This window comes from Schistocerca gregaria, unplaced genomic scaffold (assembly GCF_023897955.1).
Source record: "Schistocerca gregaria isolate iqSchGreg1 unplaced genomic scaffold, iqSchGreg1.2 ptg000285l, whole genome shotgun sequence".
Lineage (NCBI taxonomy): Eukaryota > Metazoa > Arthropoda > Insecta > Orthoptera > Acrididae > Schistocerca > Schistocerca gregaria.
In genome coordinates, this window is record NW_026061775.1 from 2,987,511 (window position 1) to 3,001,748 (window position 14,238).

The following is a 14,238-nucleotide window of genomic DNA, read 5'->3' on the forward strand; positions in this document are numbered from 1 at the left end:
GGAACGATCAAAGCGCAGACTGTTTGAGACATTACTTCTATGGAGGAAAGTGCGCATGGTGACTGTTGAATTCAATGCCGATGCAATATCTGTGTTTCATCAAGACACTGATAGTCCACACATTACAGAATGCCCCCAGATGTGCATCGGAAACTACTACTGGACTTCCAGGGAACGATCAAAGCGTAAACTGTTTGAGACATTACTCCGAAGGAGGAAAGTGCGCATGGTGACTGTTGTCTACAATCCCGATGCAATTTCTGTGTTTCATCAACACTCTGATAGTCCACAGATTACAGAATGCCCCCAGATGTGAATCGGTAACTACTACTGGTCTTAAACGGAACGATCAAATCTTAAACTGTTTGAGACATTACTCCCATGGAGGAAAGTGCGCATGGTGACTGTGGTATGCAATCCCGCGGAAATTTCTGTGTTTCATCAACACTTTGAAGGTCCACAGATTACAGAATGCCTCCAGATGTGCAACGGAAACTACTACTGGTCTTGCAGGGAACGATCAAAGCCTAAACTGTTTGAGACATTACTCCGATGGAGGAAAATTTCGCATGGTGACTGTTGTATACAATCCCGATGCAATTTCTGTGTTTCAACAACACTCTGATAGTCCACACATTACAGAATTCCCCAGATGTTCATCGGAAACTACTACTGGTCTTCCAGGGAACGATCAAAGGGTGAACTGTTTGCGACATTACTGCCATGGAGGAGATGGCGCACGGTGACTGTTGTATTCAATCACGATGCAATTTCTGTGTCTCATCAACAATCTGATTGTCCACACATTACAGTATGAGCCCAGATGTTCATCGGAAACTTCTACTGGTCTTCCAGGGAACGATCAAAGCGTAAACTGTTTGAGACATTACTCGCATGGAGGAAAGTGCGCATGGTGACTGCTGTATTCAATCCCTATGCAATTTCTGTGTTTCATCAACACTCTGATAGTCCACACATTACAGAAAGACACCAGATGTGCATCGGAAACTGCTACTGGTCTTCCAGGAAACGATCAAAGCGTAGACTGTTTGAGACATTACTCCTATGGAGGGAAGTGCGCATGGTGACTGTTGTATTCAATGACGATGCAATTTCTGTGTTTCATCAACACTCTGATAGTCCACACATTACAGAAGGCCCCCAGAGGTGCATCGGGAACTACTACTGGCCTTCCAGGGAACGATCAAAGCGTAAACTGTTTGAGACATTACTCCCATGAAGGAAAGTGCGCATGGTGACTGTTGCATTCAATGCCGATGCAATTTCTGTGTTTCATCAACACTCTGATAGTCCACACATAACAGAAGGCCCCCAGATGTGCATCGGAAACTACTACTGGTCTTCCTGGGACCGATCAAACCGTAAATTGTTTGAGACATTACTCCCATGGAGGAAAGTGCGCATGGTGACTGTTGTATTTAATCCCGATGCAAATTCTGTCTTTGAACAACACTCTGATAGTTTACAGATTACAAAATGCCTAGAGATGTGCATCGGAAACTAATACTGGTCTGCCAGGGAACGATCAAAACGTAGACTGTTTGAGACATTACTCCCATGGAGGGAAGTGCGCATGGTGACTGTTTTATTCAATGCCCATGCAATTTCTGTGTTTCATCAACACTCTGATAGTATACACATAAAAGAAGGCCCCGAAATGTGCATCGGAAACTACTACTGGTCTTGCAGGGAACGATCAAAGGGTAGACTGTTTGAGACATTACTGCCATGGTGGAAAGTGCGCATGGTGTCTGTTGTATTCAATCCCTCTGGAATTTCTGTGTTTCATCAACACTCTGATAGTCCACACATTACAGAATGCCCCCAGATGTGCATCGGAAACTACTACTGGTCTTCCTGGGACCGATCAAAGCGTAAATTGTTTAAGACATTACTCCCATGGAGGAAAGTGCGCATGGTGACTGTTGTATTCAATCCCGATGCAATATCTTTGTTTCATTAACACTCTGATATTCCACAGATTAGAGAATGCCTCCAGATGTGCATCGGAAACTAATACTGGCCTTCCTGGGAACGATCAAAGCGTAGACTGTTAGAGACATTACTCCCATGGAGGTAAGTGCGCAAGGTGACTGTCGTATTCAATCCCGACGCAATTTCCGTGTTTCATCAACACTTTGATAGTCCACACATCACAGAATGGCCCCAGATGTGCATCGGAACATACTACTGGTCTTCCATTGAACGATCAAAGCGTAAACTGTTTGCGACATAACTCCCATGGAGGAAAGTGCGCATCGAGACTGTTGTATTCAATCCCGATGCAATTTCTGTGTTTGAACAACACTCTGATAGTTTACAGATTACAAAATGCCTCCAGATGTGCATCGGAAACTAATAATGGTCTTCCAGGGAACGATCAAAACGTAGACTGTTTGAGACATTACTCCCATTGAGGAAAGTGTGCATGGTGACTGTTTATTCAATGCCGATACAATTTCTGTGTTTCATCAACTCTCTGATAGTCCACACATAACAGAAGGCCACGAGATGTGCATCGGAAACTACTACTGGTCTTGCAGGGAACGATCAAAGCGTAGATTGTTTGAGACATTACTCCAATGGAGGAAAGTGCGCATGGCGACTGTTGTATTCAATCCCGCGTCAATTTCTGTGTTTCATCAACACTTTGAAGGTCCACAGATTACAGAATGCCTCCAGATGTGCATCGGAAACTACTACTGGTCTTGCAGGGAACTATCGAATCGTAGACTGTTTGAGACATTACTCCAATGGAAGAAAGTGCGCATGGTGACTGTTGTATTCAATCCCGATGCAATTTCTGTGTTTCATCAACACTCTGATAGTCCACACATTACAGAATGCCCCCAGCTGTGCATCGGAAACTACTACTGGTCTTCCAGGGAACGATCAAAGCGTAAACTGTTTGAGACATTACTCCCATGCAGGAAAGTGCGCATGGTGACTGTTGTATTCAATGCCGATGCAAATTCTGTGTTTCATCAACACTCTGATAGTCCACACATAACTGAAGGCCCCCAGATGTGCATCGGAAACTACTACTGGTTTTGCAGGGAACGCTCAAAATGTAGACTGTTTGAGATATTACTCCCATGGAGGAAAGTGCGCATGGTGTCTGTTGTATTCAATCCCTCTGCAATTTCTGTGTTTCATCAACACTCTGATATTCCACAGATTAGAGAATGCCACCAGATGTGCATCGGAAACTAATACTGGTCTTCCTGGGAACGATCAAAGCGTAGACTGTTAGAGACATTACTCCCATGGAGGAAAGTGCGCATCGAGACTGTTGTATTAAATCTCGATGCAATTTCTGTGTTTGAACAACACTCTGATAGTTTACAGATTACAAAATGCCTCCAGATGTGCATCGGAAACTAATAATGGTCTTCCAGCGAACGATCAAAACGTAGACTGTTTGAGACATTACTCCCATTGAGGAAAGTGTGCATGGTGACTGTTTATGCAATGCCGATGCAATTTCTGTGTTTCATCAATACTCTGATAGTCCACACATAACAGAAGGCCCCGAGATGTGCATCGGAAACTACTACTGGTCTTGCAGGGAACGATCAAAGCGTAGATTGTTTGAGACATTACTCCAATGGAGGAAAGTGCGCATGGCGACTGTTGTATTCAATCCCGCGTCAATTTCTGTGTTTCATCAACACTTTGAAGGTCCATAGATTACAGAATGCCTCCAGATGTGCATCGGAATCTACTACTGGTCTTCCTGGTACCGATCAAACCGTAAATTGTTTGCGACATTACTCCCATGGAGGAAAGTGCGCATGGTGACTGTTTTATTCAATGCCCATGCAATTTCTGTGTTTCATCAACACTCTGATAGTATACACATAACAGAAGGCCCCGAGATGTGCATCGGAAACTACTACTGGTCTTCCAGGGAACGATCAAAGCGTAGAGTGTTTGAGACATTACTCCCATGGAGGGAAGTGCGCATGGTGACTGTTGTATTCAATCCCGATGCAATATCTGTGTTTCATCAACACTCTGATAGTCCACACATTACAGAAGGCCCCCAGATGTGCATCGGGAACTACTACTGGTCTTCCAGGGAACGATCAAAGCGTAAACTGTTTGAGACATTACTCCCATGCAGGAAAGTGCGCATGGTGACTGTTGTATTCAATGCCGATGCAAGTTCTGTGTTTCATCAACACTCTGATAGTCCACACATAACAGAAGGCCCCCAGATGTGCATCGGAAACTACTACTTGTTTTGCAGGGAACGCTCAAAATGTAGACTGTTTGAGATATTACTCCCATGGAGGAAAGTGCGCATGGTGTCTCTTGTATTCAATCCCTCTGCAATTTCTGTGTTTCATCAACACACTGATAGTCCACGCATTACAGAATGGCCCCAGATGTGCATCGGTAGCTACTACTGATCTTGCAGGGAACTATCAAATCGTAGACTGTTTGAGACATTACTCCAATTGAAGAAAGTGCGCATGGTGACTGTTGTATTCAATCCCGATGCAATTTCTGTGTTTCATCAACAATCTGATAGTATACACATTACGGAATGACACCAGATGAGCATCGGAAACTACTACTGGTCTTCCAGGGAACGATCAAAGCGTAGCCTGTTTGAGACATTACTGCCATGGAGGAAAGTGCGCATGGTGACAGTTGTACTCAATTACGATTCAATTTCTGTGTTTCATCAACACTCTGATAGCCCACACATTACAGAAAGACACCAGATGTGCATCGGAAACTACTACTGGTCTTCCAGGGAACGATCAAAGCGTAGACTGTTTGAGACATTACTCCCATGGAGAGAAGTGCGCATGGTGACTGTTGTATTCAATCCCGATGCAATTTCTGTGTTTCATCAACACTCTGATAGTCCACACATTACAGAAGGCCCCCAGATGTGCATCGGGAACTATTACTGGTCTTCCAGGGAACGATCAAAGCGTAAACTGTTTGAGACATTACTCCCATGCAGGAAAGTGCGCATGGTGACTGTTGTATTCAATGCCGATGCAAATTCTGTGTTTCATCAACACTCTGATAGTCCACACATAACAGAAAGCCCCAGATGTGCATCGGAAACTACTACTGGTTTTGCAGGGAACGCTCAAAATGTAGACTGTTTGAGATATTACTCCCATGGAGGAAAGTGCGCATGGTGTCTGTTGTATTCTATCCCTCTGCAATTTCTGTGTTTCATCAACACTCTGATAGTCCACGCATTACAGAATGCCCCCAGATGTGCATAGGAAACTACTACTGGTCTTCCTGGGACCGATCAAAGCGTAAATTGTTTGAGACATTACTCCCATGGAGGAAAGTGCGCATGGTGACTGTTGTATTCAATCCCGATGCAATTTCTGTGTTTCATCAACACTCTGATATTCCACAGATAGAGAATGCCTCCAGATGTGCATCGGAAACTAATACTGGTCTTCCTGGGAACGATCAAAGCGTAGACTGTTAGAGACATTACTCCCATGGAGGTAAGTGCGCATGGTGACTGTCGTATTCAATCCCGACGCAATTTCCGTGTTTCATCAACACTTTGATAGTCCACACATCACAGAATGGCCCCAGATGTGCATCGGAACGTACTACTGGTCTTCCAGGGAACGATCAAAGCGTAAACTGTTTGAGACATAACTCCCATGGAGGAAAGTGCGCATCGAGACTGTTGTATTCAATCCCGATGCAATTTCTGTGTTTGAACAACACTCTGATAGTTTACAGATTACAAAATGCCTCCAGATGTGCATCGGAAACTAATAATGGTCTTCCAGGGAACGATCAAAACGTAGACTGTTTGAGACATTACTCCCATTGAGGAAAGTGTGCATGGTGACTGTTTATTCAATGCCGATGCAATTTCTGTGTTTCATCAATACTCTGATAGTCCACACATAACAGAAGGCCCCGAGATATGCATCGGAAACTACTACTGGTCTTGCAGGGAACGATCAAAGCGTAGATTGCTTGAGACATTACTCCAATGGAGGAAAGTGCGCATGGCGACTGTTTTATTCAATCCCGCGTCAATTTCTGGGTTTCATCAACACTTTGAAGGTCCACAGATTACTGAATGCCTCCAGATGTGCATCGGAAACTACTACTGGTCTTCCTGGGACCGATCAAACCGTAAATTGTTTGAGACATTACTGCCATGGAGGAAAGTGCGCATGGTGACTGTTGTATTCAATCCCGATGCAATTTCTGTGTTTCAACAACACTCTGATAGTCCACAGATTACAGAATGCCTCCAGATGTGCATCGGAAACTACTACTGGTCTTAAAGGGAAAGATCAAAGCGTAGATTGTTTGAGACATTACTCCCATGGAGGAAAGTGCGCATGGTGACTGTTGTATGCAATCCCGATGCAATTTCTGCGTTCCGACATCACTCCAATAGTCCACACATTACAGAATGAGCCCAGATGTTCATCGGAAACTACTACTGGTCTTGCAGGGAACGATCAAAGCGTAGACTGATTGAGACATTACTCCAATACAGGAAAGTGCGCGTGGCGACTGTTGTATTCAATCCCGCGGCAATTTGTGTGTTTCATCAACACTTTGAAGGTACACAGATTACAGAATGCCTCCAGATGTGCATCGGTAACTACTACTGGTCTTGCAGGGAACGATCAAAGCGTAGACTGTTTGAGACATTACTCCAATGGAGGAAAGTGCGCATGGTGACTGTTGTATTCAATCCCGATGCAATTTCTGTGTTTCATCAACCTTCTGATAGTCCACACATTACAGAATGCCCCCAGCTGTGCATCAGAAACTACTACTGGTCTACCAGGGAACGATCAAAGCCTAAACTGTTTGAGACATTACTCCGATGGAGGAAAATTGCGCATGGTGACTGTTGTATACAATCCCGATGCAATTTCTGTGTTTCAACAACACTCTGATAGTCCACACATTTCAGAATGACACCAGATATGCATCGGAAACTACTACTGGTCTTCCAGGGAACGATCAAAGCGTAGACTGTTTGTGACATTACTGCCATGGAGGAAAGTGCGCATGGTGACTGTTGTATTCAATTCCTATGCAATTTCTGTGTTTCATCAACACTCTGATAGTCCACACATAACAGAAGTCCCCCGGATGTGCATCGGAAACTACTACCGGTCTTCCAGGGGACGATCAAAGCGTAAACTGTTTGAGACATTACTCCCATGGAGGAAAGTGTGCATGGTGACTGTTGTATTCAATACCGATGCAATATCTGTGTTTCATCAAGACACTGATAGTCCACACATTACAGAATACCCAGATGTGCATCGGAAACTACTACTGGTCTAGCAGGGAACGATCAAAGCGCAGACTGTTTGAGACATTACTTCTATGGAGGAAAGTGCGCATGGTGACTGTTGTATTCAATGCCGATGCAATATCTGTGTTTCATCAAGACACTGATAGTCCACACATTACAGAATGCCCCCAGATGTGCATCGGAAACTACTACTGGACTTCCAGGGAACGATCAAAGCGTAAACTGTTTGAGACATTACTCCGAAGGAGGAAAGTGCGCATGGTGACTGTTGTCTACAATCCCGATGCAATTTCTGTGTTTCATCAACACTCTGATAGTCCACAGATTACAGAATGCCCCCAGATGTGAATCGGTAACTACTACTGGTCTTAAAGGGAACGATCAAATCTTAAACTGTTTGAGACATTACTCCCATGGAGGAAAGTGCGCATGGTGACTGTGGTATGCAATCCCGCGGAAATTTCTGTGTTTCATCAACACTTTGAAGGTCCACAGATTACAGAATGCCTCCAGATGTGCAACGGAAACTACTACTGGTCTTGCAGGGAACGATCAAAGCCTAAACTGTTTGAGACATTACTCCGATGGAGGAAAATTTCGCATGGTGACTGTTGTATACAATCCCGATGCAATTTCTGTGTTTCAACAACACTCTGATAGTCCACACATTACAGAATTCCCCAGATGTTCATCGGAAACTACTACTGGTCTTCCAGGGAACGATCAAAGGGTGAACTGTTTGCGACATTACTGCCATGGAGGAGATGGCGCACGGTGACTGTTGTATTCAATCACGATGCAATTTCTGTGTCTCATCAACAATCTGATTGTCCACACATTACAGTATGAGCCCAGATGTTCATCGGAAACTTCTACTGGTCTTCCAGGGAACGATCAAAGCGTAAACTGTTAGAGACATTACTCGCATGGAGGAAAGTGCGCATGGTGACTGCTGTATTCAATCCCTATGCAATTTCTGTGTTTCATCAACACTCTGATAGTCCACACATTACAGAAAGACACCAGATGTGCATCGGAAACTGCTACTGGTCTTCCAGGAAACGATCAAAGCGTAGACTGTTTGAGACATTACTCCTATGGAGGGAAGTGCGCATGGTGACTGTTGTATTCAATGACGATGCAATTTCTGTGTTTCATCAACACTCTGATAGTCCACACATTACAGAAGGCCCCCAGAGGTGCATCGGGAACTACTACTGGCCTTCCAGGGAACGATCAAAGCGTAAACTGTTTGAGACATTACTCCCATGAAGGAAAGTGCGCATGGTGACTGTTGCATTCAATGCCGATGCAATTTCTGTGTTTCATCAACACTCTGATAGTCCACACATAACAGAAGGCCTCAGATGTGCATCGGAAACTACTACTGGTCTTCCTGGGACCGATCAAACCGTAAATTGTTTGAGACATTACTCCCATGGAGGAAAGTGCGCATGGTGACTGTTGTATTTAATCCCGATGCAAATTCTGTCTTTGAACAACACTCTGATAGTTTACAGATTACAAAATGCCTAGAGATGTGCATCGGAAACTAATACTGGTCTGCCAGGGAACGATCAAAACGTAGACTGTTTGAGACATTACTCCCATGGAGGGAAGTGCGCATGGTGACTGTTTTATTCAATGCCCATGCAATTTCTGTGTTTCATCAACACTCTGATAGTATACACATAACAGAAGGCCCCGAAATGTGCATCGGAAACTACTACTGGTCTTGCAGGGAACGATCAAAGGGTAGACTGTTTGAGACATTACTGCCATGGTGGAAAGTGCGCATGGTGTCTGTTGTATTCAATCCCTCTGGAATTTCTGTGTTTCATCAACACTCTGATAGTCCACACATTACAGAATGCCCCCAGATGTGCATCGGAAACTACTACTGGTCTTCCTGGGACCGATCAAAGCGTAAATTGTTTAAGACATTACTCCCATGGAGGAAAGTGCGCATGGTGACTGTTGTATTCAATCCCGATGCAATATCTTTGTTTCATTAACACTCTGATATTCCACAGATTAGAGAATGCCTCCAGATGTGCATCGGAAACTAATACTGGCCTTCCTGGGAACGATCAAAGCGTAGACTGTTAGAGACATTACTCCCATGGAGGTAAGTGCGCAAGGTGACTGTCGTATTCAATCCCGACGCAATTTCCGTGTTTCATCAACACTTTGATAGTCCACACATCACAGAATGGCCCCAGATGTGCATCGGAACATACTACTGGTCTTCCATTGAACGATCAAAGCGTAAACTGTTTGCGACATAACTCCCATGGAGGAAAGTGCGCATCGAGACTGTTGTATTCAATCCCGATGCAATTTCTGTGTTTGAACAACACTCTGATAGTTTACAGATTACAAAATGCCTCCAGATGTGCATCGGAAACTAATAATGGTCTTCCAGGGAACGATCAAAACGTAGACTGTTTGAGACATTACTCCCATTGAGGAAAGTGTGCATGGTGACTGTTTATTCAATGCCGATACAATTTCTGTGTTTCATCAACTCTCTGATAGTCCACACATAACAGAAGGCCACGAGATGTGCATCGGAAACTACTACTGGTCTTGCAGGGAACGATCAAAGCGTAGATTGTTTGAGACATTACTCCAATGGAGGAAAGTGCGCATGGCGACTGTTGTATTCAATCCCGCGTCAATTTCTGTGTTTCATCAACACTTTGAAGGTCCACAGATTACAGAATGCCTCCAGATGTGCATCGGAAACTACTACTGGTCTTGCAGGGAACTATCGAATCGTAGACTGTTTGAGACATTACTCCAATGGAAGAAAGTGCGCATGGTGACTGTTGTATTCAATCCCGATGCAATTTCTGTGTTTCATCAACACTCTGATAGTCCACACATTACAGAATGCCCCCAGCTGTGCATCGGAAACTACTACTGGTCTTCCAGGGAACGATCAAAGCGTAAACTGTTTGAGACATTACTCCCATGCAGGAAAGTGCGCATGGTGACTGTTGTATTCAATGCCGATGCAAATTCTGTGTTTCATCAACACTCTGATAGTCCACACATAACTGAAGGCCCCCAGATGTGCATCGGAAACTACTACTGGTTTTGCAGGGAACGCTCAAAATGTAGACTGTTTGAGATATTACTCCCATGGAGGAAAGTGCGCATGGTGTCTGTTGTATTCAATCCCTCTGCAATTTCTGTGTTTCATCAACACTCTGATATTCCACAGATTAGAGAATGCAACCAGATGTGCATCGGAAACTAATACTGGTCTTCCTGGGAACGATCAAAGCGTAGACTGTTAGAGACATTACTCCCATGGAGGAAAGTGCGCATCGAGACTGTTGTATTAAATCCCGATGCAATTTCTGTGTTTGAACAACACTCTGATAGTTTACAGATTACAAAATGCGTCCAGATGTGCATCGGAAACTAATAATGGTCTTCCAGCGAACGATCAAAACGTAGACTGTTTGAGACATTACTCCCATTGAGGAAAGTGTGCATGGTGACTGCTTATGCAATGCCGATGCAATTTCTGTGTTTCATCAATACTCTGATAGTCCACACATAACAGAAGGCCCCGAGATGTGCATCGGAAACTACTACTGGTCTTGCAGGGAACGATCAAAGCGTAGATTGTTTGAGACATTACTCCAATGGAGGAAAGTGCGCATGGCGACTGTTGTATTCAATCCCGCGTCAATTTCTGTGTTTCATCAACACTTTGAAGGTCCATAGATTACAGAATGCCTCCAGATGTGCATCGGAATCTACTACTGGTCTTCCTGGTACCGATCAAACCGTAAATTGTTTGCGACATTACTCCCATGGAGGAAAGTGCGCATGGTGACTGTTTTATTCAATGCCCATGCAATTTCTGTGTTTCATCAACACTCTGATAGTATACACATAACAGAAGGCCCCGAGATGTGCATCGGAAACTACTACTGGTCTTCCAGGGAACGATCAAAGCGTAGAGTGTTTGAGACATTACTCCCATGGAGGGAAGTGCGCATGGTGACTGTTGTATTCAATCCCGATGCAATATCTGTGTTTCATCAACACTCTGATAGTCCACAGAATTACAGAAGGCCCCCAGATGTGCATCGGGAACTACTACTGGTCTTCCAGGGAACGATCAAAGCGTAAACTGTTTGAGACATTACTCCCATGCAGGAAAGTGCGCATGGTGACTGTTGTATTCAATGCCGATGCAAGTTCTGTGTTTCATCAACACTCTGATAGTCCACACATAACAGAAGGCCCCCAGATGTGCATCGGAAACTACTACTTGTTTTGCAGGGAACGCTCAAAATGTAGACTGTTTGAGATATTACTCCCATGGAGGAAAGTGCGCATGGTGTCTCTTGTATTCAATCCCTCTGCAATTTCTGTGTTTCATCAACACACTGATAGTCCACGCATTACAGAATGGCCCCAGATGTGCATCGGAAGCTACTACTGATCTTGCAGGGAACTATCAAATCGTAGACTGTTTGAGACATTACTCCAATTGAAGAAAGTGCGCATGGTGACTGTTGTATTCAATCCCGATGCAATTTCTGTGTTTCATCAACAATCTGATAGTATACACATTACGGAATGACACCAGATGAGCATCGGAAACTACTACTGGTCTTCCAGGGAACGATCAAAGCGTAGCCTGTTTGAGACATTACTGCCATGGAGGAAAGTGCGCATGGTGACAGTTGTACTCAATTACGATTCAATTTCTGTGTTTCATCAACACTCTGATAGCCCACACATTACAGAAAGACACCAGATGTGCATCGGAAACTACTACTGGTCTTCCAGGGAACGATCAAAGCGTAGACTGTTTGAGACATTACTCCCATGGAGAGAAGTGCGCATGGTGACTGTTGTATTCAATCCCGATGCAATTTCTGTGTTTCATCAACACTCTGATAGTCCACACATTACAGAAGGCCCCCAGATGTGCATCGGGAACTACTACTGGTCTTCCAGGGAACGATCAAAGCGTAAACTGTTTGAGACATTACTCCCATGCAGGAAAGTGCGCATGGTGACTGTTGTATTCAATGCCGATGCAAATTCTGTGTTTCATCAACACTCTGATAGTCCACACATAACAGAAAGCCCCAGATGTGCATCGGAAACTACTACTGGTTTTGCAGGGAACGCTCAAAAGGTAGACTGTTTGAGATATTACTCCCATGGAGGAAAGTGCGCATGGTGTCTGTTGTATTCTATCCCTCTGCAATTTCTGTGTTTCATCAACACTCTGATAGTCCACGCATTACAGAATGCCCCCAGATGTGCATAGGAAACTACTACTGGTCTTCCTGGGACCGATCAAAGCGTAAATTTTTTGAGACATTACTCCCATGGAGGAAAGTGCGCATGGTGACTGTTGTATTCAATCCCGATGCAATTTCTGTGTTTCATCAACACTCTGATATTCCACAGATAGAGAATGCCTCCAGATGTGCATCGGAAACTAATACTGGTCTTCCTGGGAACGATCAAAGCGTAGACTGTTAGAGACATTACTCCCATGGAGGTAAGTGCGCATGGTGACTGTCGTATTCAATCCCGACGCAATTTCCGTGTTTCATCAACACTTTGATAGTCCACACATCACCGAATGGCCCCAGATGTGCATCGGAACGTACTACTGGTCTTCCAGGGAACGATCAAAGCGTAAACTGTTTGAGACATAACTCCCATGGAGGAAAGTGCGCATCGAGACTGTTGTATTCAATCCCGATGCAATTTCTGTGTTTGAACAACACTCTGATAGTTTACAGATTACAAAATGCCTCCAGATGTGCATCGGAAACTAATAATGGTCTTCCAGGGAACGATCAAAACGTAGACTGTTTGAGACATTACTCCCATTGAGGAAAGTGTGCATGGTGACTGTTTATTCAATGCCGATGCAATTTCTGTGTTTCATCAATACTCTGATAGTCCACACATAACAGAAGGCCCCGAGATATGCATCGGAAACTACTACTGGTCTTGCAGGGAACGATCAAAGCGTAGATTGCTTGAGACATTACTCCAATGGAGGAAAGTGCGCATGGCGACTGTTTTATTCAATCCCGCGTCAATTTCTGGGTTTCATCAACACTTTGAAGGTCCACAGATTACTGAATGCCTCCAGATGTGCATCGGAAACTACTACTGGTCTTCCTGGGACCGATCAAACCGTAAATTGTTTGAGACATTACTCCCATGGAGGAAAGTGCGCATGGTGACTGTTGTATTCAATCCCGATGCAATTTCTGTCTTTGAACAACACTCTGATAGTTTACAGATTACAAAATGCCTCCAGATGTGCATCGGAAACTAATACTGGTCTTCCAGGGAACGATCAAAACGTAGACTGTTTGAGACATTACTCCCATGGAGGAAAGTGCGCATGGTGACTGTTTTATTCAATGCCCATGCAATTTCTGTGTTTCATCAACACTCTGATAGTATACACATAACAGAAGGCCCCGAGATGTGCATCTGAAACTACTACTGGTCTTGCAGGGAACGATCAAATAGTAGACTGTTTGAGACATTACTGCCATGGAAGAAAGTGCGCATGGTGACTGTTGTATTCAATCCCGCGGCAATTTCTGTGTTTCATCAACACTTTAAAGGTCCACAGATTACAGAATGCCTCCAGATGTGCATCGGAAACTACTACAGGTCTTGCAGGGAACGATCAAATCGTAGACTGTTTGAGACATTACTCCAATGGAAGAAAGTGCGCATGGTGACTGTTGTATTCAATCCCGATGCAATTTCTGTGTTTCATCAACACTCTGATAGTCCACACATTACAGAATGCCCCCAGCTGTGCATCGGAAACTACTACTGGTCTTCCAGGGAACGATCAAAGCCTAAACTGTTTGAGACATTACTCCGATGGAAGAAAATAACGC